Source organism: Pleurodeles waltl, chromosome 7, assembly GCF_031143425.1.
Source record: "Pleurodeles waltl isolate 20211129_DDA chromosome 7, aPleWal1.hap1.20221129, whole genome shotgun sequence".
NCBI lineage: Eukaryota > Metazoa > Chordata > Amphibia > Caudata > Salamandridae > Pleurodeles > Pleurodeles waltl.
The window spans coordinates 1,059,345,615-1,059,368,227 of NC_090446.1; positions in this window are offsets into that span (position 1 = coordinate 1,059,345,615).

Consider the following 22,613-nt stretch of genomic DNA (forward strand, 5'->3'; position numbering starts at 1 on the left):
CTCTTGTTTAGATTTACTACTCAAGCTTCCAGTCTATAGGAGCTCCAAGTTCAAGATGCTACGCCATGCTCACAAACCATTATATGGCATCGGACCGACCCTTCTACATAGAAGAGTTAATTTTTACAAGCCGTGCGCTCGGCTAGTACATGGTTGGTCAATGCTAAACACATTAAAAAAAAAAAGAAAATACCCAGAATAAGAGGTTGCTCTTTTATCCGTCAGTCAGCCATCGCCAAATTCTTTACCAGTGGACTTTCGCCTAGCATCAGACCATGCCAAGTTTCAAACAAAATTAAAGACTTGATTATTCCCTCCATACACTAGTGCAAAATTGGCCTTTATGTCGCAGGAGTTCTAGCGCTATGATATCCCTGAGGGGATGAGTGTTGCTCTCTATAAACCATTTAAATAAATAAATAGCTATTATTTTGTGAATATGAGTACAGTGGCTTGTATTTTGTTTGCTCTAACTGGTATTCTGCTAGTAGGACAAATGCTTCTGAATTCACAACTGTGTTAGAGTCATGCTCTAAGTTCCATGGGGCTTCCCCTAGCCAGTAAACTGTGTTCTCAGATGTTTTTTAAATACTTTTATAGGGTATGTTAGTGCATATAATTCTGCTAGGCCAGTATTTGAGAGTAACTTATCACTAGCCAGAATCTCTGACATTTTTGTACTTGTATCCCTCTTCGTGTGGCTTGTGGGGGAGCAAAGACAGAGCTGTTTAAGTGACCAGGCTTGTCACAGAAAAGCAACAACATTTTAGGTCTGGCCAATGAGACGGCTGTAGGTGTCTCTGCCAGACGTGTGTGTGTGTGTGTATATGTATGTATGTATGTATGTATGTATATATATATATATATATAGATATATATATATATATATATATATATTTAGAGGGTTGAGGGGAGAAAAATTACTCTTACCAAGTTGCACAAAAGCTTTGTTACTTACCACAGCAGTGAGCAGTTGTGGTTCAGATTGTGTGCAAAGCAAATGGACTTATCCAATATGAGATGGATGGTTCCAGTAGTATTTCTGCAAGAGTGGAGAGTAGATTGACAGAATGCAGTGGCATAGATTGGCATAAATTACAATAGCATGGAGTAGTGCAGAGTAGAGTGCAGTAGCTTTGAGTGGTGCAGAGTAGAGTTAAGTGACATCGAGTGCAGTGGCATAAGGAGGAATGATGCAGAGTGCAGTGGTGCAAAGTAGAGTGCAGTGGCATAGATGCAGTGAGGGGAAATACATTGGCATTGAGTACAATGGTGCGGAGTAGAGTGCATTGGCGTAGATTAGTGGTGCAAAGTAGAGTGCAGTGGCATTGAGTACAGTGGTGAGGTGATGTAGAGTGCATTGACAGAGTACAGTGGCATAGAATGGATTGGCATTGAGTACAGTGGTGTGGAGAAGAGTGCATTGTCTTAGAGTGTTAAAGTATAGTGGCTTAGTGTGCAGGTGCATAGAATTCAACATGCAATGCAATGTCATAGAATGCAGTAGCGTAGATTAGATTGGTGCAAGGCAAGTGCAGTGGTGTAGAGTGGCATAGAGTGCAGTGGAGTGATGCAGAGTAGAGTGCAGTGACGTAGGGGAGAAATGCAGAGTGCAGTGACTCACAGTAGTGTTTTGTAGAGTGCATTGACATACAGCGCAGTTGTGCAAAGTAGAGGGCAAGTGCCATACATTAGAGTGGTGCAGAGTAGAGCAGACTGGTGTAGAGTGCATTGGCCTAGGGTGTTGCTGAGTATAGTGATGTAGAGGGCAGCAGCATAGAATTCAGCAGCGTACACTGTAGTGTTTTAGAATGCAGTGGTGTAGATTAGAGTGGTGCAGTGGCATAGACTGCAGTGGCAAAGAGTGGAGTGATGCGGAGTAGAGTGGCATAGAGTGCAGCAGTGTTCAGCAGCGTGGCATTGAGTGCAATAGCATAAAGTGGTGCAGAGAAGAATATAGTGCTGTATTGTGCTGCATAGTGCAGTAGTATAGAGTGGAGTGATGCAGAGTAGAGTGGCGTTGAATATAGTGGCATTAGATACAGTGGTGCAGTTGTGTAGAGTGAAGCGGCGAGTACAGTGGTGCAGAGTAGAGTGAAGAGATGTAGCGAGCACTGGCATAGAATGGGGTAGTGTACATTAGAATGGTGCTGTAGAGTTAAGTACAGTAGTGCAGCATGAAGTGCAGTACAGTGGACTTGTGTGGGATGTTTTGGCATAGAGTGTTGCAGAGTATAGCGGTGTAGAGTGCAGTGACATAGAAATCAGCAACGTATAGTGCAGCATTGTTGAATGCAGTGGTGGAGAGTAGAGTGCAGTAGTACAAAGTAGAGAGGCAGAGTGCAGTAATTTATAGTGGCATACAGTGCAGTAGAGTGGAATGGTGCGTTGGCATAGAGTGCAGTAAAGTGGCATGGAGTTCAGTGGCAGTGAGTGCAGTTTTGCAGAGAAGAGCGGCGTATGGTGTGGTGGTGTAGATTACAGAGGTGCAGTGTAGAGTGCAGTGGTGTAGAGCACAGTGGGATAGAGTAGGTTGTTTCGGAGCAGAGTGGCATAGAGTAAAGTGGTAATGAATACAGTGGTGTAGAGTAGATTAGAGAGGTGACTTTCCCACACCAGTTTGGAGGCTAATTCCTGGCTAGCCTGCAGTGCCTCACCCAACCTTAGAAACGAAATGGTGATTTGTAGCAATCTAAATCTGACACTCTGACTCCTCAAGGAAGTCCTGGTGAACAGGTTACACCCCTTTTGCTGAGTTAACCAGAGACCCACACATGCCAAGGCAGAACATGAGATGCAAACTGGATTTCAATGCATTTATTGAAGCAATTGCATCCTAGTATAAAAAGCATGAGCTGTGATAATTAGGCAGATGAAATATAGTACGGTGATCCTCAAAGAAGATAACTTAACCATATTGTATAATTTTACAGAATCTAGAGATTCCTTCCTACACCCTATGTCTAGGTCTGAGAGCATATTGGTAGTAACCCTTCTGTCTGTTCCGATCTAAGGGAGTAACCCTGACCCCATACCTGAATGTTATTGAAAGGGTCTTCCTGTTGTCGGGATGGAATTCCTTTTTGGGAAGCTGAAGAGTCCGCATCAGCAGAGCTGTCTGTGGAATGGTGTGCGTCCCAGGATGGCCATGACTGGAATGCCCTCTACCCTTCCGCCCCACCCGGCTCCCAAAGGCCTATGTGTTGTTTTATATAATAACTCATACAGAGTTCTGAGAACAGGCCTGCCTTACTGTTGTGTCTAGAAAATGGGGACTGACTTGAGCTGCGGTGGTGGCAATACAAATTAGTATATCATGTACCTTACATAACAGCCTTGAGCAAAGCACAAAGTGCATTGTGTAAAAGAGCTCAAATCCGGCTGTGCTAAAAAAAATATGAAATTAATAAAATGTGTCAATGTAAAAGGTGTAGGATACGGACCTAATGCTAAAATATGGGTGCCCAACGTAGGTGCTAGAGGCAACCCACAGCACCCTTTCCTTGCTGGAACAGGAGTGAAGTATCTAGTACCATATGTGTCAAGCTAGAAACTATAAATCTAAACTAAAATATCAAAAAAATTCCATATCAGCAAGCAGAACAAGCCAAAGCATAAGGCCTAATTAAAATAATACACCGTTTGGAGAAAAAGTACCAATCATAAGTCATCGGCATCCCACATAACGTCATCAAATATAGTAGTAGTAGAAATGGAATCCAGGAGAGACCCCACTTCGGCAGGCGATAAGACACCAGGGCCTCATTTGGAACAATAAAGGAGCACACAGGATCTGTAGTCTCAGCCATAACCATAGCCCACAAGACAGTGTTCCATGCTGTGCCAGATGTTGGGGCATCACGAGCCAAAGCCAGTTGATCTTTGGAGGCTGGCTCATAGGTGTCACGCAGCAACCACAATCTCATTGGACAACTCTGGCAATGAATCCTCATCTGGAATGTCATCACATTTATGGCCACCGAAAGTACTGGTTACAAAGTAAGACACACATCTAGCCGAAGTTCGAAACAGGACCATAAGTATTGGAGAACAGGCCTCACAAAGCAGAATGCTGGCTTAAATGACAGTCACCAGTCCTTATCAAGTTCTTCCAGCAGTGCAACTCCAAAGCACTGTATCATGCATTCATGACACAGTTGGGCTGGGGGGGAGCTTTATCACTTCTCTTCGTTGAGATGAGGCAGCCATTGCAAATTAAAAATAGCAACAGCAGGAGACTGTCATTTTATGCTAAAACAATTGGGAAACCTCCAAAAACATTTGAAGAACTTAAGTGAATGGCTGAAGGTATTACTCCAAAGACAGTTCGGAATGTGCTCACAAATCTAGATCTGACAGTCTTCAAATAGTGTACAATCCCTGCAGTGTTAGATACATAAAAAATGCGACTGACCAATTCACCAAAGTGTCTCGGGAAGTTTGTATTTAAAAGGGACTCTATCTCAATAGACAAACTTGCCACTTGCAGGCAGATGTGAGCATCACATGTTTTTGAAATAATAGTGCTTTTATTCTGCTCAGCTTGTTGAAATTTACACAAGTAGCAATGTGAGGCCAAAAATCTGCTACTTTTATGTCTTACGTGGGAAGGAAAAGTACATTTCCACAACGGGTCACTGTTTTAGAAACAGAAATCACATATGCAACACCTGCTGTCATCCCACAACAGCCGTGATCACTCAACATCAAGTCACTCCCATTCAAGAGTAACTGAAATACTGGTCAGAATTGAGAGACAGGAATAGCCTTCATGCAGCAAATTAAGATAGCTACTGACGCATTGCAAGCGCTGTGCAATGCCACCTGTTTGCAAATCATTGAATGGCTTACAGAAATTTCACATTCGCTTCTGCTAAGAAAAAAAAACACTTTTTCACCACTCATGCGTTTTAAATCTAAGGGCAGCTCCCTCACCTCATGGATGTAACTATCTCACAACAGTTTAAACCTACTAAATGGAAAATGTTTCCGTCACCAGGTGAATTGAAATGTTAATATCGGCAGGGATATCACCCCATGTGTTAACCACACTGATGGTGTTTCAGCTACAGTAAAAGGCAACTTTTCTAGCTCTTCTATATTAAGCATGATGTAATACGCTTCCCTCTTTGCCATTACCTGTAAGATTAAATGCGGCAAATAACTATAGAAATAATTGACCAACGGTGCACCACCAACAAAAATAAAATTGAAATATCCAAATAATGTTCGTTTTGGTCTTCTTTTTATTCTTCTTTGTTATTTTCTCAGGGCAGAGGGCTGCCAGCAGTCATAATACGCTGTGCGGAAAACCGCCTGCGCTTGCGGTCTTCAGTATGGCGGTACCTCTGGGGTCTTGCGAAAAGACCACTGAGGTCCAAATGAGGCCCACAGTGTTGTTTAGAATGTATATACGAGTTGACAGTGTGTTTAAACCATTATCGACAATGGCTAAAGCTTCTTCTAAGTTTTCCTTATTTATTTGCCTCATACGAACAACAACTTCCATCTGCGAAAGCTTCCAAATTGTATTATACACTGCATGTAGAAATATTTTGTAGTGTGGTTTTCTAGGACCTACCAAGAAATCTTGTAAATCTAGGTCTTCAGAAAGGAGAGACAGGTGTTCTTAACATCTGTTAACACGGATGTTTGCAACCATTATTGGCATAATTTACCCACGTTTTATGTGGTGATGATACGTGAATGTTGTGTGGTGACATAACTAGGGTCCGGTCTACTCATTCAAAAACTCCATATGAGGTTATTAAAACACGTATGAAAACCGTTTGTGTCCACTGGCCACAATAAACACCTGTTGGGACCTGAAAGTGATGAATTAAAGGTACTGCTCTGAGTCATACCTGTTAAAATTGGAAAAGTCGATATATACAAGGATTATATATAAAAACAAAATCTCATCTCTATTCTCGAATTCATCTATCATGAGCGCTCCATCAACCTGACTCAAAAATACGTGGTCAGGCAGGCAGGCTCTGCAACCTAGCCCTGAGGTTACTGATTGACAAGTCACAGGTGGGGTGGCACGTAGGTGGCAGACAAACACAGGAAACTAACTTGGATCAATCCTACAAATAGGCACAGCAACACCACAATGGTCCAGGGAAATTGGCCCCGACAAAGCACGTATGGCCAGAGGGTAGTGTGTATTCCCAAAACACCATATTGTCAGATGCCACTTGAAGTTAGGAACACTCAGCTAGTCAGAACCCAGCACACACAGTAACATGCAGCAATCACACACCCATCATGCTGGATATCTGGACATGTTACCCACTGGCCCTCATTGTGTCCATGCAAGGTCGAGGCCCACCTGCAGTTGATATCGAGGACCTTCTTTACGACTCCAAGACAACAGCCCACACTCCTTACCTAAAAAGGAAGGCTGAAATTGTTTTATGGTGCCCAGAAAAATGTATAAAACAGGGCGTAGATCAATTGTACTTTGAGACAGTCCTCAGACCCTGTTCTCCCAGCCATAGTGTTTAATTAAACCAACTGTTCCTGTTTTGCCAAACACCTCTTATCTTTTGTTTTTTCAAAGTAAATTCACATTCAAGCAACATTTTGGTGAGTCAGATAGAAGCTGATTGGTACCTCTGACCCAACTGCAGCTGAAGGAAGGGGACCCCACCCAGACAGATTGACATTTGCGCAACAAGGAAGGTGGGCAGAAACTGCAATTGATTGGATGTCCTGTTGAATCCTTAGGGCGGAGGTCTGTCCTGATGCCGCCATCAGAAGGTTAAAAGACTTCATCTGAGCCTCAGTCCCAGCTTTGGCGTGTGGCAACTAGGAAAAAGTGTAAAAATGTAACCTGAGTGCCCTGCCACTGACAGAAATCTAGCATGTTACCTATTTCATGTGTCTGAACTAAGTAGTGGCAAGACGGCCTCTGAGGTGTTCCAGCAAAAGTGACCTTTTTCAATAGCTTGTTAGGAATGGTGAATGTTATTGCTTGGACCGCTGGGCATGACACAGAAGGTATGCTTGTCCCCTGAGTGATATAGGGTTGAGACCTTATCACTTGGACCGCTGGGTGTGACACAGATGGTACGCATAGGCCCTGGGTGTGATATAGGGCCAGCACCTCAACCTTGAGGGGCGTTGTTTGCTTGGACCGCTGGGCGTGATACGGATGGTACTCATAGTCCCTGAGTGTGATATAGGGCTGGCATCTCTATCTTGAGAGGTGTTGTTTGCTTAGACCACTAGATGTGACACAGATGGTATGCTTGTTTGCTGGGTGTGATTCAGGGATTGAGGCCTCACCGCTTGGACCACTGGGCATGACACACATGGTACGCATGGGTCCCAGGTGTAATATAGGGCCAACATATCAATCTTATTTTAGTCTAAAATGATTTTCTCAGTGCTACAGGTTTCTTAACACTGTTGGTATCTGAAAGAAGTGAGAGATGTTCGCTTGGACTGCTGGGTGTGACACAGATGGCATGCATGACCCTTGGGTGTTATATAGTATGTGATTTGGGCTACCCAAAGCCATACATATGCCTGCTGCTGCAGAACAGCATGTCAGGGACCATCTATATGCTATGGGCTCAGATGAATAAAGAAGGGCTAAGGACCAAATTGACACTATTGTTGGGTGGGGTGAGGAAATGGATCCCATGTTTTGAGAAGAACACCGCAGGAATAACCCTAGCAGTAGGCAATGTCAAAAGTTTGCTAAGTATCCTTATCGGAGAGCAAACCAACAAGGTGTTCGTCCGAGCCCGCATGCCAGCAGTCACACTGACAAACACCAAGTATGAGGAGGCCACTTTCAACTTGTACAAGCATCAAATATGGACGGCCCTGAGGGAAATGTTCCCTGACTGCCCAGATATAGGAGGTTTAATGGCAGAAACCATGAAACCTGGAGAGACCATAACCTTCATTCTGGATAGGATTAGGGAACGATGGGGACAAGAGACAGGACAGCCATGCCTCCAGGTCACATTCTTTTACAATATTTTTTTGAAGGAGCTGCCTAACCAAATACAAAACCAAATACAAAGCAGATTGGACAGAGTAGTGGGGCTACACACCAAACCCTGGTGGGCGATACAAGCTCACATATTACACTATCACAAAAAGAAACAAGAAAAAGACAGGGAAAGATGGGAGCAAGCCCAGAGAGAGACCGCTAAATTGGTCCAACACAAATTGAAAAAGACTGCCCTTGAAGGGGCCACGTTGGCCTTCAGCTGCAAATTACACCATTTCTAAAGGGAGCTCTACCACAAAACTCCAGAGGATTTCAACCTTACTACATTGATGGAAACCAGGGAAGTTGGCAGCAGCCACACCTTAGAGAATGATACTATTGCCACAAAATGGGCTCCATGGCTGACGGATGTTGGCTAAAGGCATATCTCGAACAGAGGTCGATGAGCTGGGGCCAGGCCCCTCCAAATCTCCATCCACAAAACCAAGTCTAGGGAAACCCAAATGCACATTGCACTCAGTCGCAGGGAAGGGAAGTCACTCCACTGCCGCACCATCACAACAGGGAGTCATGTAGTTGGACAAATATGAGCAACCACAGATCGGGAACCCAGCCCAACAAGGACCAGGGCCACAACCACGGCAGGCAGGGGTAACTGTTTGGAGAAGTAATGCCTTCGCACAAACGCAGAACCCAAATGTGCAGTAAGATAAAACCTCCAATGCGAAACATCCATTTCAGGCACACCTCAAAATTTAGGGCCTAAAACTAAAAAAAGAAGGACCAACAAGACATCAGGGATTCCGGCCTTTCCTTGCATTCAGGAAGCTGAGTTTTTTGTCGATCAAGTATCCTCACTAGAGTCCCCCATTCAGAGTGCCAGTGGGAACCTAGGCCCCAGTCTGCTGCTGATCCCCAGGGCAGGGTTGGCTGTCAATTTTCCAGGGGGAGGGCAGTCTGATGAGGGAGGCAGGGCAGCTCTCCGACCAGTGCTTAAAAGCAGGCATCCAGAGTCCCACACCCACAAGTCAGTTGGGTTGGGTTCCAATCACCAGGCCAGAAGGTCCCTGTCCTAGGGCACTCAGCCCGGGACCAAAATTCCTTTATGGTGTGTGGTCACAACAGCGCCCCCAGAAAACTAGCACCCTCCAGCCAAATAGAGGCCCCCTTTTAGTTCCAAAACAAAGCTGTCCTCCAGTGTCAGAAGCCAGCTTTCCTGTATGCTTGGGATAGTGAAGACCCCATAACGTCCACAGCACACGCACAAAGTCTGACAGACTGTGTAGTGCCACATGGTGCAGAGTAAGTAGAGGTGGGGGGGGGTTCACCAGAACAAGCAGTTGTCCCAGTCCATTACCATCATTTGGGCAAATGTTGACGAGTTCTTGGCCTTTTACCAGATTCTCCACGCGGAAATATTTGCCTCCTCCTTTTCCTCAAAGCTTTCCAAGTAAAATAAGCCTACTCACTGGGTCATGCCCTTCTAAAATAAAACAAAATAATGGAAGAAGCATGTCACTGGTTATGGTTAGAAATCTTTGGCCACAGCCAGGAACTGCAGGTCCAAATATCCTGGGAAAGATGTGGCTCGAGGGAGAGGGGGGTGTGCCGGGGAAAAAGGAGTCTGAAAAGATCCATCACAGCTCCAAACAAGAATAGAGTCAAACATATGCTCACCCCTGTATCAGGTATAGTGATCGGCCCAAGACCGTACATACACCGTCTGGAGGAAGCAATAATCCCCATCCCAAACACTGCAATATCAGAGGCACATGGGTGCCGCAGAGCAACTCTCCAACCACCCCCCACTCCGGTTCACGATAATTGAGATAACAGATCATGTGAAGGAAGCCTCTAGAAAAAGGGCATAGACAAGATACCTGGTGCCATTAGGTAGGGTCACGTTGCACGCCACATGCTAGGACTAGAGAGGTGTGCATGTGACCTCAGGGCACATTGAATTGCCAAACAACGTTCAGTTGTGACACGCCTCCTCTTTAGTCATCGCCCTGTGCACGTGTAGGTCAAAAGGTACCACCCACGCCAATGGCACCACCATGCACACCCTAGGAGTGATAGGATACTGGAGGGCTGGTGATGCCACAGTGTACAAGTCTATAATTGAAATCACTCACACGCTTACAATATCACCCCATAAAACAAAGTGCTTTACCGCCGTACACCCAGTCAGTCATGGAGAGAGGGGAGGCCCAACAACCTATAAAATTGATGCGTCCATGAATAATAACCCACTTTTTAAGATCAAATCTGTTTATTGTTTTATAAGAATCTAAACATACAAAACACCACTCATCGCAGGGCCGAGATGATATATATCAGCACAATAGCAAAACCATAGCTTCATACAAAGGTCTCTCTTGTGAGTCCCAAAACCATGCCAATATGGACCCCCCAAAGAATCTTCTCCTTGCTGAGCCATGTGTCCACTGGCGTTGACCAATAGTCCTCCAGAATATCCGCCCCGCAGATAAGAACCACATAAACATATATAAAAAAAAAACAGTTCAACAGTGCTTCCCTCAGAGAGACCGTGTCATCCATCTATCCTTCCCTTCCCTAACCCCTAGATTATCAATTGCCCTTCCCCTCTAGCAACCCCCCCCTTTCACACTCCAACCTATGATTCAGATCAGTCTCAAGACTCAGGTAGGTCGGGCATGTCAGCTCACTGAATTCTGCAGACAGAAGCCGAATAAATGGCTTCCACAGTGCGCCCAAATCTTCTGCCCGCTGCTAGGTGGCTAGCATGAGTTTCTCCATTGCGAGGATAAACCAGAGCTTCTGGAGCCATGAAACACGAGTCGGGACCCTATCTGTACCCCAGAGAGCTAGAATCAGTTGCAACGCTGCATTGAGTACCAGGGCTATCTGCGGCCCTTTTAGAGATCTTAAGGGAAAAGTAAGGGGATTGGGCAGCTCCAGTAGGATATACGTTGGGAACCTCGGGATCGTGACCTGAAACGCTACATCTATCTCATCTAAAATGTTTCCCCAGTAACTGTGTAACTTGGGGCAATGCCAGAGCAAATGTACCAATGTGCCTGTAGCTCCACACCCTCTCCAGCAAAGGTCTGTCTTATTATGATCCCATGCGTGCAACCGCGCCGGAGTGTAGTACGAGTAAGAGGCGACTTTATATGATGTCTCTGTCCCTGCCGCACAATATGCTGTATGGTGTATTCTATAGAATATGCTGTCCCATTCCTCATCTGAGAGTTCTCTCTCCAGCTCCCTCTCCCATATCCGCTGACCCAGGGAGGACCAGGTCTGGCAGTTCGGGCTGGACTGTTCCCATAGGGAACAGGGTCAAGACTGATTTGCATATATCTGGGTCCAAACTGGAATGGCATGGTGAGCAAAAAAAACTGATGGATTAAACCCAGATCTGTGACTGGGGGTGAATGTTTGATTTGTTCTGCATTCCGTCCATCAACTGTTGTTTTTGCATTTGTTGCCCCAAGTGGGAAGGGTATTCCCAGACGTGGGTCCCGTGCTCACTATGCCCCCAGATTCAAGCTAGCCTGGCTGAAGAGGGGTGAAACCCCGAAACCGGTCCCAGGATGCTTGTTTCTGGTCCATGGAGGACCTGGTCTGGCAGTTCGGGCTGGACTGTTCCCATAGGGAACAGGGTAAAGACTGATTTCCATATGGCTGGGTCCAAACTGGAATGGCATGGTGAGCAAAAAAAATTGATGGATTAAACCCAGATCTGTGACTGGGGGTGAATGTTTGATTTGTTCTGCATTCCGTCCATCAACTGTTGTTTTTGCATGTGTTGACCCTTTGACTTGGGCAGGTGGCTTGCTCCTTGCAGAAGGCGATAGAGCTCTGAGAAAATTCTCTTATCATCCTTCTTTAGGAACAGCCATTTCTCAAATGGCGTGAGAGGTCTATCCATCAAAGCTCTGTTTGCCGGCAAGAGAGCCCAATGCCGAACCTGGTAATACATCAGCCTATCCGCCTCCTCTAGGCCGTAGGCCTCCCTCATCTGGTCAAAGGACAAAACCCCATGTTCGTCAAAGAGACTTCCCACTCTCCTACAACCCCCCTCATACCAGCGTCTAAGGCCTTCCAGATGTAGCCCAGGATCAAAATCAGGGTTCGCACCTATGGGGGTCATCGGAGAGGGAAAAGAAGTCAGCCCTAAGCGGCAAGCCACCATATCCCCCACACGCAGCGTTGTCCCAGTAATCGGGGATGCATAAAGGCCTCCAGCCCTATGTCTACGCCGGAGCCAAGGCTCCTTCCAAATATGAGAGCCAGCCACCGCCTGGTCAATAAAACACCAGTGTTTCTCTGTGAGTGGGCAACTCCACTCTACAAGAAAGCGCAGCTTGACTGCCTGAAAATATCTCAGAAGACACGGGATCGCCAATCCCCCACTGCTCTTGGAGCGGTATAGCACCTGTCTCGATAAATGCGCCAGCCGAACCCTCCGATATAAATTTCAAGACCGCGGATTGTAGGGTGGCAATCGTCCGGAGGGGTGGGGTCAACGGGAGCACCTGAAATATATATAATATTTGCGGCAATACCGTCATCTTAAGCGCAGCCACCCTACCCAGCCAAGATCGCTCATGTTTCCCCCATACCTCCAGATCTCGCTGTATATCGCGTACCAGTTTCTTGTAGTTTAGGTTCACCGTTTTTGCGGCAGACGTCGCTAACTCAACCCCCAGATAGGAGAGGCGCGAGGACGACCAAATAAAGGGGTACCGAGCTCTCAAATCTTCCTCATGGTCTGTGCTTAAGAACAGACTAAGGACCTGAGACTCCTGCATATTCACTTTGAATCCCGAAACCCAGCTAAACTCCGCTAATAACTCCATAAGGGCAGGCAAAGAGGTGGCAGGCTCCGCAAGTGTAAGAATCTCATCGTCTGCATATAGGGTAATAAGGTGGTGGTCTCCACCAAATTTCACACCAGAAACTAAAGGGCTATCTCGCAAGCGCTGTGCGAAGGGCTCCATATATAGCAAAAACAGGAGGGGGGAGCGTGGGCATCCCTGTCTAGTCCCACGCCCAACCGGAAACGACGCAGAGAGCACACCATTGACTCGAACCGCTGCTTTAGGAGAGCGATAAGCACATTGGATCCAAGATGTAAAGCCCGGACCCAGGCCGAAACGCTTCAAGACCCGGAAAAGGTATGGCCAATGGACCCTATTAAACGCCTTTTCAGCGTCAATTGAAAGAAAGAGCGCCTCATCTATCGATTTTGTCTGTCAGATGTAAAAGCCGATTCGTATTATCACCGCATTGTCGATTCGGAATGAAACCTGACTGATCTGGATCAATAAGACCCAGCATATAAGGATTAAGGCGGAAGGCAGGTATCCCCGTGAATAATTTGGCATCTATGTTCAGAAGCGAGATCGGCCTATACGAAGCACAGTCCTCCGGATTCTTACCCGATTTATGTATAACAGTAATAGTAGCATCCAGCATGCTAGGCGCCAGGGTCCCCGTCGCCCTAAAGGAATTAAAAAGCCGGGTGAGTAGCGGGGCGAGTTCCACACAAAAGATCTTCTAAAACAACGCCGTGAACCCATCTGGGCCGGGGGACTTCCCATTCTTCAGGCGGGAAATCGCTGATACAACTTCTAGCCTTAGCTCCTGGTCTAATAACATCATCCCCCCTTTCCCCAAGAGGAGTGATTGCTACACCCTCCAAATAAGCGTCCAGAGCTGCGTCGTCCCGCTCATCTGCCGCATATAGACCCCGGTAAAACCCCGCAAAGGCCTCAGCAATCTGATCACTCGTACAGGCCACTTCACCGGAAGGGGACTTAATCAATTTAACTGTTGACGCTGCACGTTGCGCTCGCAACCGATGCGCTAATAGCTTTCCACATCTATTGCTCCCAATATAATATTTGTGCTTAAGACGTGCTACTGCGTATTCCGCCCTATCCCAGTCTAGTCGCTTCAGCTGCTGCCTCGCATTCTCTAACTCTCGCCAGATTCTGGGCGCACCAGGGCAGTCACTCTGCTCTAACCTTTCTCTCACCTCTCCTCGCTCTATTATCCCTCGCTGACAATGCCATAACCTCACCCCGCACTACTGCCTTCAACGCCTCCCAGACAGTCTCCATGGAGGTGCTGCCATCATCGTTAAAAACAATATAGTCCACAATCGCCCGTCGAAGCGACTCCACTGCTGACTCACTCTGAAGCAAGGAGTCCTTAAAGCGCCAGCACGGGGTACCGACTCGCCCTACCTCCATGGCCAATTCAACAGCAATAGGGGCATGGACAGTCAAGGCCCTGGGCTCAATCGTAGCCTCTCTAACCCGGGACATAAACTCTTGCGAGGCCAAGAAAAGATCAAGCCGGGCGTAGGTCTTGGTAGCCGCCGAATAGAAAGAATAATCTCGCAGTGTAGGATGGGACTTCCTCCACACGTCCTCCAGCCCACACTCAACCAACCATTGACGCCCCATCTCCGACACTGCCCCAGTCTGTCCAAAGCGTTGGCCCAATAACCCACTTTTTCCACAATAGATACCTTGAGTGGGGCCACTTTCTGGTGCCTCACTAAATTGTGCATTTGAAGTTTAAAAGAAAGCATGAAAGCACCCCTCCCCCCCCAAAGAAAAGCACAAGGAGCCCTAAGAAATGATTGGCGACAACACATGCAAGGATGCGATGTTTTCTAAAAAAAAGAAAAAAACTAGCTCTCATCCAACAGGTCTGCAATCAAGCCTCCAAGTGCACCACCTTTACAACGGACCATATCCTTTTCAGTGGCCACACCAATAATCCCAACAAGGACTGTGCACTGCAAACTTTTGTCTTAAGCTGTACCACATCAATAATCCCAACAGCATTCAGAATTACAAACTGGACTGCAAACTTTTTAAGCTGTCAAAATCAAGAGACCCCCCCAACCACCAGAGTACTAGAGACATCTCCCCTACATTCATCCGAAGACCTTTAATTTTCAACAAGATATGTATTGATGCACATTTATATACCCTTCGTTTATTATGGGTGCTGCCGCTTCCATCCATTGCGAAGGAACTCTTATAATTACACTGAACCCAACACCAGCATACCAACATGCACTACACAGCGCCCTTACACAACACATGGTATCAGCACATGACGTCCATCAGACAGGTCATGGCTTGTCTGTTCGCTGATACCGCATGCAGTAGGCGCAGACAGGCTTTACTTGTCCCAAGAGGTAGCCCCTCGAAAAGCAAATTGCCTCCTACACCTATACCTATGTAGGATTAGGGCCAAGATACAACCCAACAGAGTAAAAACCCCATAGAGTAGTAGTGAATCTGACTTGATACGAGATACATCCCACAGCACTGTAACCTTTCACCAAGCCTAGCTATATTCAAACTGAGCTATATAGGATGCACATGAGGGGCACTGTAGGGGAGGATACTGTTTGGCAGTGAGACTTTCCAGAAATGAGATTCCTAGAGGTTGCAAATGCACAAACACATCTGCTGCCGCTTCCGTCTGTGATCACAGGGTGGCATTAGCATATCTGGGGCAGTCTTTAATAACAGATTGACCCCAGACATAGTGTTCCAGTGTAGGGCCATCCACCTCAATTATACGAAGGGAAATTAATCTTGTAGAGGAGGATTTAATATCAGCAATGACGCTCCATGTCAGGAAATCTGGGCTACTGAGATGCATAGATATATGTGGTTAGAAAGGAAGGGGCAACCCCTAATTATATGGAAATGTACACTGTATTCCTTGGGGTTCAGAGATAAATGAACAATTTCACTGGGAACAAATGAAAACATTGTCACAAATCTGCACATTCCTGACATACAATGGGGCACCCCTCTGCTGATGGCTACTTATTGGCAATGCAGTAAGATTGCCTACCCTCAGCTCTTCCCCAATGGTTTGGCCTCTACTCCCTCATCACTATACACACTTGACCCATTGTCATGCCTGGAAAAGATCTATCAGAGTTGTACCAACACCCGCTACCGAAGAAGACTACTGTTGCATCAAGCTTCAGCTATATTGTTTTTTTTTTAGTGGTTTCCTGCAAGTAGGGTTTTCCTGCTGTAAAAAAGCAGCCCTCAAATTGGGTAGAATGCAAGTAACTAGGGAAGTAGCCCCCAATAATGTGACTGTCATGAAGTATGGTTTAGATAGTGTAGTTGAAAATTCATCTAGAGGGGGAAATGTTAATATTGAAAAAGTTGATGTGTACAAGGATACGCTCATATATAAAAACAAAATTGCATCATTATTATCGAATTCACCTGTCATGAACTCTCCATCAACCTGACTCAGAAATACGTAGTCTGGCTGGCTCTGAGACCTAGGCATGAGGTTACTGAATGACAGGTCACAGGTGGTATGGCACGTGGCCAGCAGACAAACGCACAAACAGGAAACTCAGCTCAATCCCACAAGATAAGTTTAGCAACACCACACAAGTCCAAGGAAATTGGCCTCAATAAAGCACACCGGAGCGGTGTGTGCATTGCCAAAACACCATAAAGTCAGATGCCAAATAAAGTTAGGAACACTTAGCCAATCTGATCCCAGCATGCACAGTAACACAGTGATAACACATGCCTCATGCTGGACATCTGGACACTTTGCCCACTGGCCCTTATTGTGTCCAGGCACTGTCAAGGGCCACCTGCATTTGTTATGTAGGGCCTTAGACTACAGCCTACAGTCCTTATCCAAAAAGGAACACTGAAATATTTTTTTTCTGGTGGCCAGAGATATGTATAAAACACTGCTCACTTGTAATTTGGAACAGTCCTCAGACCCCATTTTTGTAACTGTTCTCTTGGCCGTAGTGCTTGATTAAACCAACTGTTCCTGTTTTGCCAAACGCCTCTTGTCTTTTGTTTTTTTCAAGGTAAATTCACATTGGAGCAACATACCATTGAGCTGGTCTTCTGAAATGTTCACTGTTTTTAGCCAATTGTCAAATTTAGCGGTAGAGGGGCTACTGGGCACATTCATTTATTTTACTTTTGCTAACCCAATGCAAGTTGTTTGCTGAACAGTATCATTCAAGAAATGCAATGGAATTAAACATGCTCTAAATAAAGCTTCAGTTCCTTCTATTTGCCAATCTCTTGTCCCATAAACTGTTTTTAAGTCAATTGCCTTTTTCCAATATTCATCCTTGCATGGCTAACTGGGAAACAAACAAGTCTGAACAAATTAATTTAGTGTTGATTAGCAATACTTTCCTTGCTTTTGATGTTGGTAATTTGAAATAATATGATTTAGCATTTGTGACATCATGCACAGATAAATAGGTACGTTGCTCTACACGTGTTTTGTAACTCCCTACTGGTGGAGTCAAACAATCTTCCCATTGTGTGTAATTAAAAACTACTCTGGGAGTACTAGCTCAACATAAAAAAAAATGAAAGTGGTGTCCATAATAGTAACAGAACATTTCTCCATAATTTGCAGTGTTCAAATATAAATATTCACTTTCAAATGCAGTATAATATTCAAGCTCAGAAAGCGTAGAATCATCTGTTTTAACATCCCAGTCATCAGAATCAACCTTAAGTGTAATAACAAATCATAGAAATTTTAAAAACACATTATATTTTTGTTATTTCAGTTGGTCCGACTATATCAAAAAGTACTTTATCCCAAACAATCCCATCAGGACCTGAAACAACAGAAGTGTTCACAAGGGACAAATCTTTTCTCACTTTATGAGAAGACAAATAAGGCTTTAAAACCAGATCCACCAGTTCGACAGCAGAGCATACAGGAAGATAATTTCCATGTATAAGCAGAAAAAAGGCAATATATCCAATCCATTGAAGGAAAGCAAGCAATGGCAATATAATCCACAGATAGTACCATGGACGAATCAAATATTTGTGTCTAAGCCAGTTAAAAAGCTTGTGTATGTTGTTCTGGTGCCATAGCTGATGCTGAAGAAGTTGAAAAAAAATCATCAATGACGACAAAGTAACCAGAAGCAGTCTGTGCAAAAACTGGAGATGGTGCTGGAGAAAGAGAACTGGTAGATGTATCTAAAGGGGGTTTGTTGTAGACAATCCCGTCTGTTCGTGCAGTGCCTCGTTTGTTTGTTGCTAGTTAACATTTTGGATATTTCTTGTCAATGTAGGGGTTACTAGAATCAACAAAAGTTCATTCCCCGCCTTCCCCAACCTTGGAGAAATAAAATCAGTGTAATTTAATGCTTGTAGAGGTATCTTCTGTGTGGTTGTGAGAGGGGGAAAGGAACTATCCAGGAATCTTTGTGGTCTACTATGTAAGATTGGCCACATGATGCAGCTTTATGTGATCATTGGAGACAAAGTGGTTGTCTTTGGAGCCAGGCAATGGTGATAGAATTACAGTCCTTGTACCTTGTATCCAAGAACCGGCACCAGTGCCCAGTAGGATAGGCCAAATTCCTTCTTCACATGTATCTTTTCTTAGACTAGGTCCCCAACTTTGGCAACCCAATCCATGGATGTTGGTAAATCCCTCATTCACAAGGTGGTGGCATGTGCTGATGAGTGTTCATCACAGAACTGTTGTAATTCCTGCAAGACAGTGACCCATCAATTTATATCAAAAGGTGTTTCTGCTGCCATCGTGCCAGGACTATCAAGATCAGAGATACCGAACAGGACTTCATAAGGGATGCAGCCTTCCAAAGATCTTCTAGGCTGTTTATTTAATGCTCTCTGGACTCCATAGAGGTGATGGATTCAACTACGACCTGAGCTTAGTACCCTTACTGTTAAGGGTTCCTTTAAGTCCTGTTTTCCCTTGGGGTGGTGGGATAAAGAATAATTGTAAAGAAATGGCTCCCTGTTGCAGTTACCCCCCACTTTTTGCCTGATACTGATGCTGACTTGACTGAGAAGTGTGCTGGGACCCTGCTAACCAGGCCCCAGCACCAGTGTTCTTTCACCTAAAATGTACCATTGTTTCCACAATTGGCACAACCCTGGCACCTAGGTAAGTCCCTTGTAACTGGTACCCCTGGTACCAAGGGCCCTGATGCCAGGGAAGGTCTCTAAGGGCTGCAGCATGTCTTATGCCACCCTAGGGACCCCTCACTCAGCACAGACACACTGCTTGCCAGCTTGTGTGTGCTGATGGGGAGAAAATGACTAAGTCGACATGGCACTCCCCTCAGGGTGCCATGCCAACCTCCCACTGCCTGTGGCATAGGTAAGTCACCCCTCTAGTAGGCCTTACAGCCCTAAGGCAGGGTGCACTATACCACAGGTGAGGGCATATGTGCATGAGCACTATGCCCCTACAGTGTCTAAGCAAAACCTTAGACATTGTAAGTGCAGGGTAGCCATAAGAGTATATGGGCTGGGAGTCTGTCAAAAACGAACTCCACAGCTCCATAATGGCTACACTGAATACTGGGAAGTTTAGTATCAAACTTCTCAGAATAATAAACCCACACTGATGCCAGTGTTGGATTTATTAAAAAATGCACACAGAGGGCATCTTAGAGATACCCCCTGTATTTTACCCAATTGTTCAGTGCAGGACTGACTGGTCTGTGCCAGCCTGCCGCTGAGAGACTAGTGTCTGACCTCATGCGGTGAGAGCCTTTGTGCTCTCTGAGGACAGAAACAAAGCCTGCTCTGGGTGGAGGTGCTTCACACCTCCCCCCTGCAGGAACTGTAACACCTAGCAGTGAGCTTCAAAGGCTCAAGCTTCGTGTTACAATGCCCCAGGGCACTCCAGCTAGTGGAGATGCCCGCCTCCTGGACCCAGCCCCCACTTTTGGCGGCAAGTCCAGGAGAGATAATGAGAAAAACAAGGAGGAGTCACTGGCCAGTCAGGACAGCCCCTAAGGTGTCCTGAGCTGAGGTGACTCTGACTTTTAGAAATCCTCCATCTTGCAGATGGAGGATTCCCCCAATAGGATTAGGGATGTGACCCCCTCCCCTTGGGAGGAGGCACAAAGAGGGTGTACTCACCCTCAGGGCTAGTAGCCATTGGCTACTAACCCCCCAGACCTAAACACGCCCTTAAATTTAGTATTTAAGGGCTCTCCCTGAACCTAGAAACTAGATTCCTGCAACAACAAGAAGAAGGACTGCCTAGCTGAAAACCCCTGCAGAGGAAGACCAGAAGACAACAACTGCCTTGGCTCCAGAAACTCACCGGCCTGTCTCCTGCCTTCCAAAGAACTCTGCTCCAGCGACGCCTTCCAAAGGGACCAGCGACCTCTGAATCCTCTGAGGACTGCCCTGCTTCGACGACGACAAGAAACTCCAGAGGACAGCGGACCTGCTCCAAAAAGACTGCAACTTTATCCAAAGGAGCAGCTTTAAAGAATCCTGCAATCTCCCCGCAAGAAGCGTGAGACTTGCAACACTGCACCCGGCGACCCCGACTCGGCTGGTGGAGAACCAACACCTCAGGGAGGACCCCCAGACTACTCTACGACTGTGAGTACCAAAACCTGTCCCCCCTGAGCCCCCACAGCGCCGCCTGCAGAGGGAATCCCGAGGCTTCCCCTGACCGCGACTCTCTGAAACCTAAGTCCCGACGCCTGGAACAGACCCTGCACCCGCAGCCCCCAGGACCTGAAGGACCGGACTTTCACTGCAGAAGTGACCCCCAGGAGTCCCTCTCCCTTGCCCAAGTGGAGGTTTCCCCGAGGAAGCCCCCCCTTGCCTGCCTGCAGCGCTGAAGAGATCCCTTGATCTCTCCTTGACTTCCATTGCGAACCCGACGCTTGTTCTAACACTGCACCCGGCCGCCCCCGCGCCGCTGAGGGTGAAATTTCTGTGTGGGCTTGTGTCCCCCCCGGTGCCCTACAAAACCCCCCTGGTCTGCCCTCCGAAGACGCGGGTACTTACCTGCTGGCAGACTGGAACCGGGGCACCCCCTTCTCTCCATTGAAGCCTATGCGTTTTGGGCACCACTTTGAACTCTGCACCTGACCGGCCCTGAGCTGCTGGTGTGGTAACTTTGGGGTTGCTCTGAACCCCCAACGGTGGGCTACCTTGGACCAAGAACTGAACCCTGTAAGTGTCGTACTTACCTGGTAAAACTAACAAAAACTTACCTCCCCCAGGAACTGTGAAAATTGCAGTGTCCACTTTTTAAATAGCTATTTGTGAATAACTTGAAAAGTATACATGCAATTGAAATGATTCAAAGTTCCTAATGTACTTACCTGCAATACCTTTCAAACAAGATATTACATGTTAAATTTGAACCTGTGGTTCTTAAAATAAACTAAGAAAAGATATTTTTCTATACAAAACCTATTGGCTGGATTTGTCTCTGAGTGTGTGTACCTCATTTATTGTCTATGTGTATGTACAACAAATGCTTAACACTACTCCTTGGATACACTACTCCTACTGCTCGACCACACTACCACAAAATAGAGCATTAGTATTATCTATTTTTACCACTATTTTACCTCTAAGGGGAACCCTTGGACTCTGTGCATGCTATTCCTTACTTTGAAATAGCACATACAGAGCCAACTTCCTACATTGGTGGATCAGCGGTGGGGTACAAGACTTTGCATTTGCTGGACTACTCAGCCAATACCTGATCACACGACAAATTCCAAAATTGTCATTAGAAATTGATTTTTGCAATTTGAAATTTTTCTAAATTCTTAAAAGACCTGCTAGGGCCTTGTGTTAGATCCTGTTTAGCATTTCTTTTAGAGTTTAAAAGTTTGGTAAAAGTTTGAATTAGAACCTAGAACTAGTTTTAGATTCTTAAAAAGTATTCCAACTTTTAGAAGCATAATGTCTAATACAGATGTGAATGTGGTGGAACTCGACACCACACCTTACCTCCATCTACAGATGAGAGAGCTAAGGTCACTCTGTAAACTAAAGAAAATAGCAATGGGCTCCAGACCTTCCAAACTACAGCTCCAGGAGCTGTTGGCAGAGTTTGAAAGAGCCAACCCCTCTGAGGATGGCAACACAGAGGATGAGTATAGTGACTTGGAGGGTGATTCCCCCCCACCAGTCCTATCTAGGGAGGACAGGGCCTCTCAAGCCCTGACTCCACAAATCATAGTCAGAGATGCTGGTTCCCTGACAGGAGGGACCAACCTCTCTGAAATCACTGAGGATAACTCCAGTGAAGAGGACATCCAGTTAGCCAGGATGGCCAAAAGATTGGCTTTGGAAAGACAGATCCTAGCCATAGAAAGGGAAAGACAAGAGATGGGCCTAGGACCCATCAATGGTGGCAGCAACATAACTAGGGTCAGAGATTCTCCTGACATGTTGAAAATCCCCTAAGGGATTGTAACTAAATATGAAGATGGTGATGACATCACCAAATGGTTCACAGCTTTTGAGAGGGCTTGTGAAACCAGAAAAGTGAACAAATCTCACTGGGGTGCTCTCCTTTGGGAAATGTTCACAGGAAAGTGTAGGGATAGACTCCTCACACTCTCTAAAAAAGATGCAGAATCTTATGACCTCATGAAGGGTACCCTGATTGAGGGCTTTGGATTCTCCACTGAGGAGTATAGAATTAGATTCAGGGGGGCTCAAAAATCCTCGAGCCAGACCTGGGTCGATTATGTTGACTACTCAGTGAAAACACTGGATGGTTGGGTAACTGGAAATGAAGTGTATGACTATGTTGGGCTTTATAATTTGTTTATGAA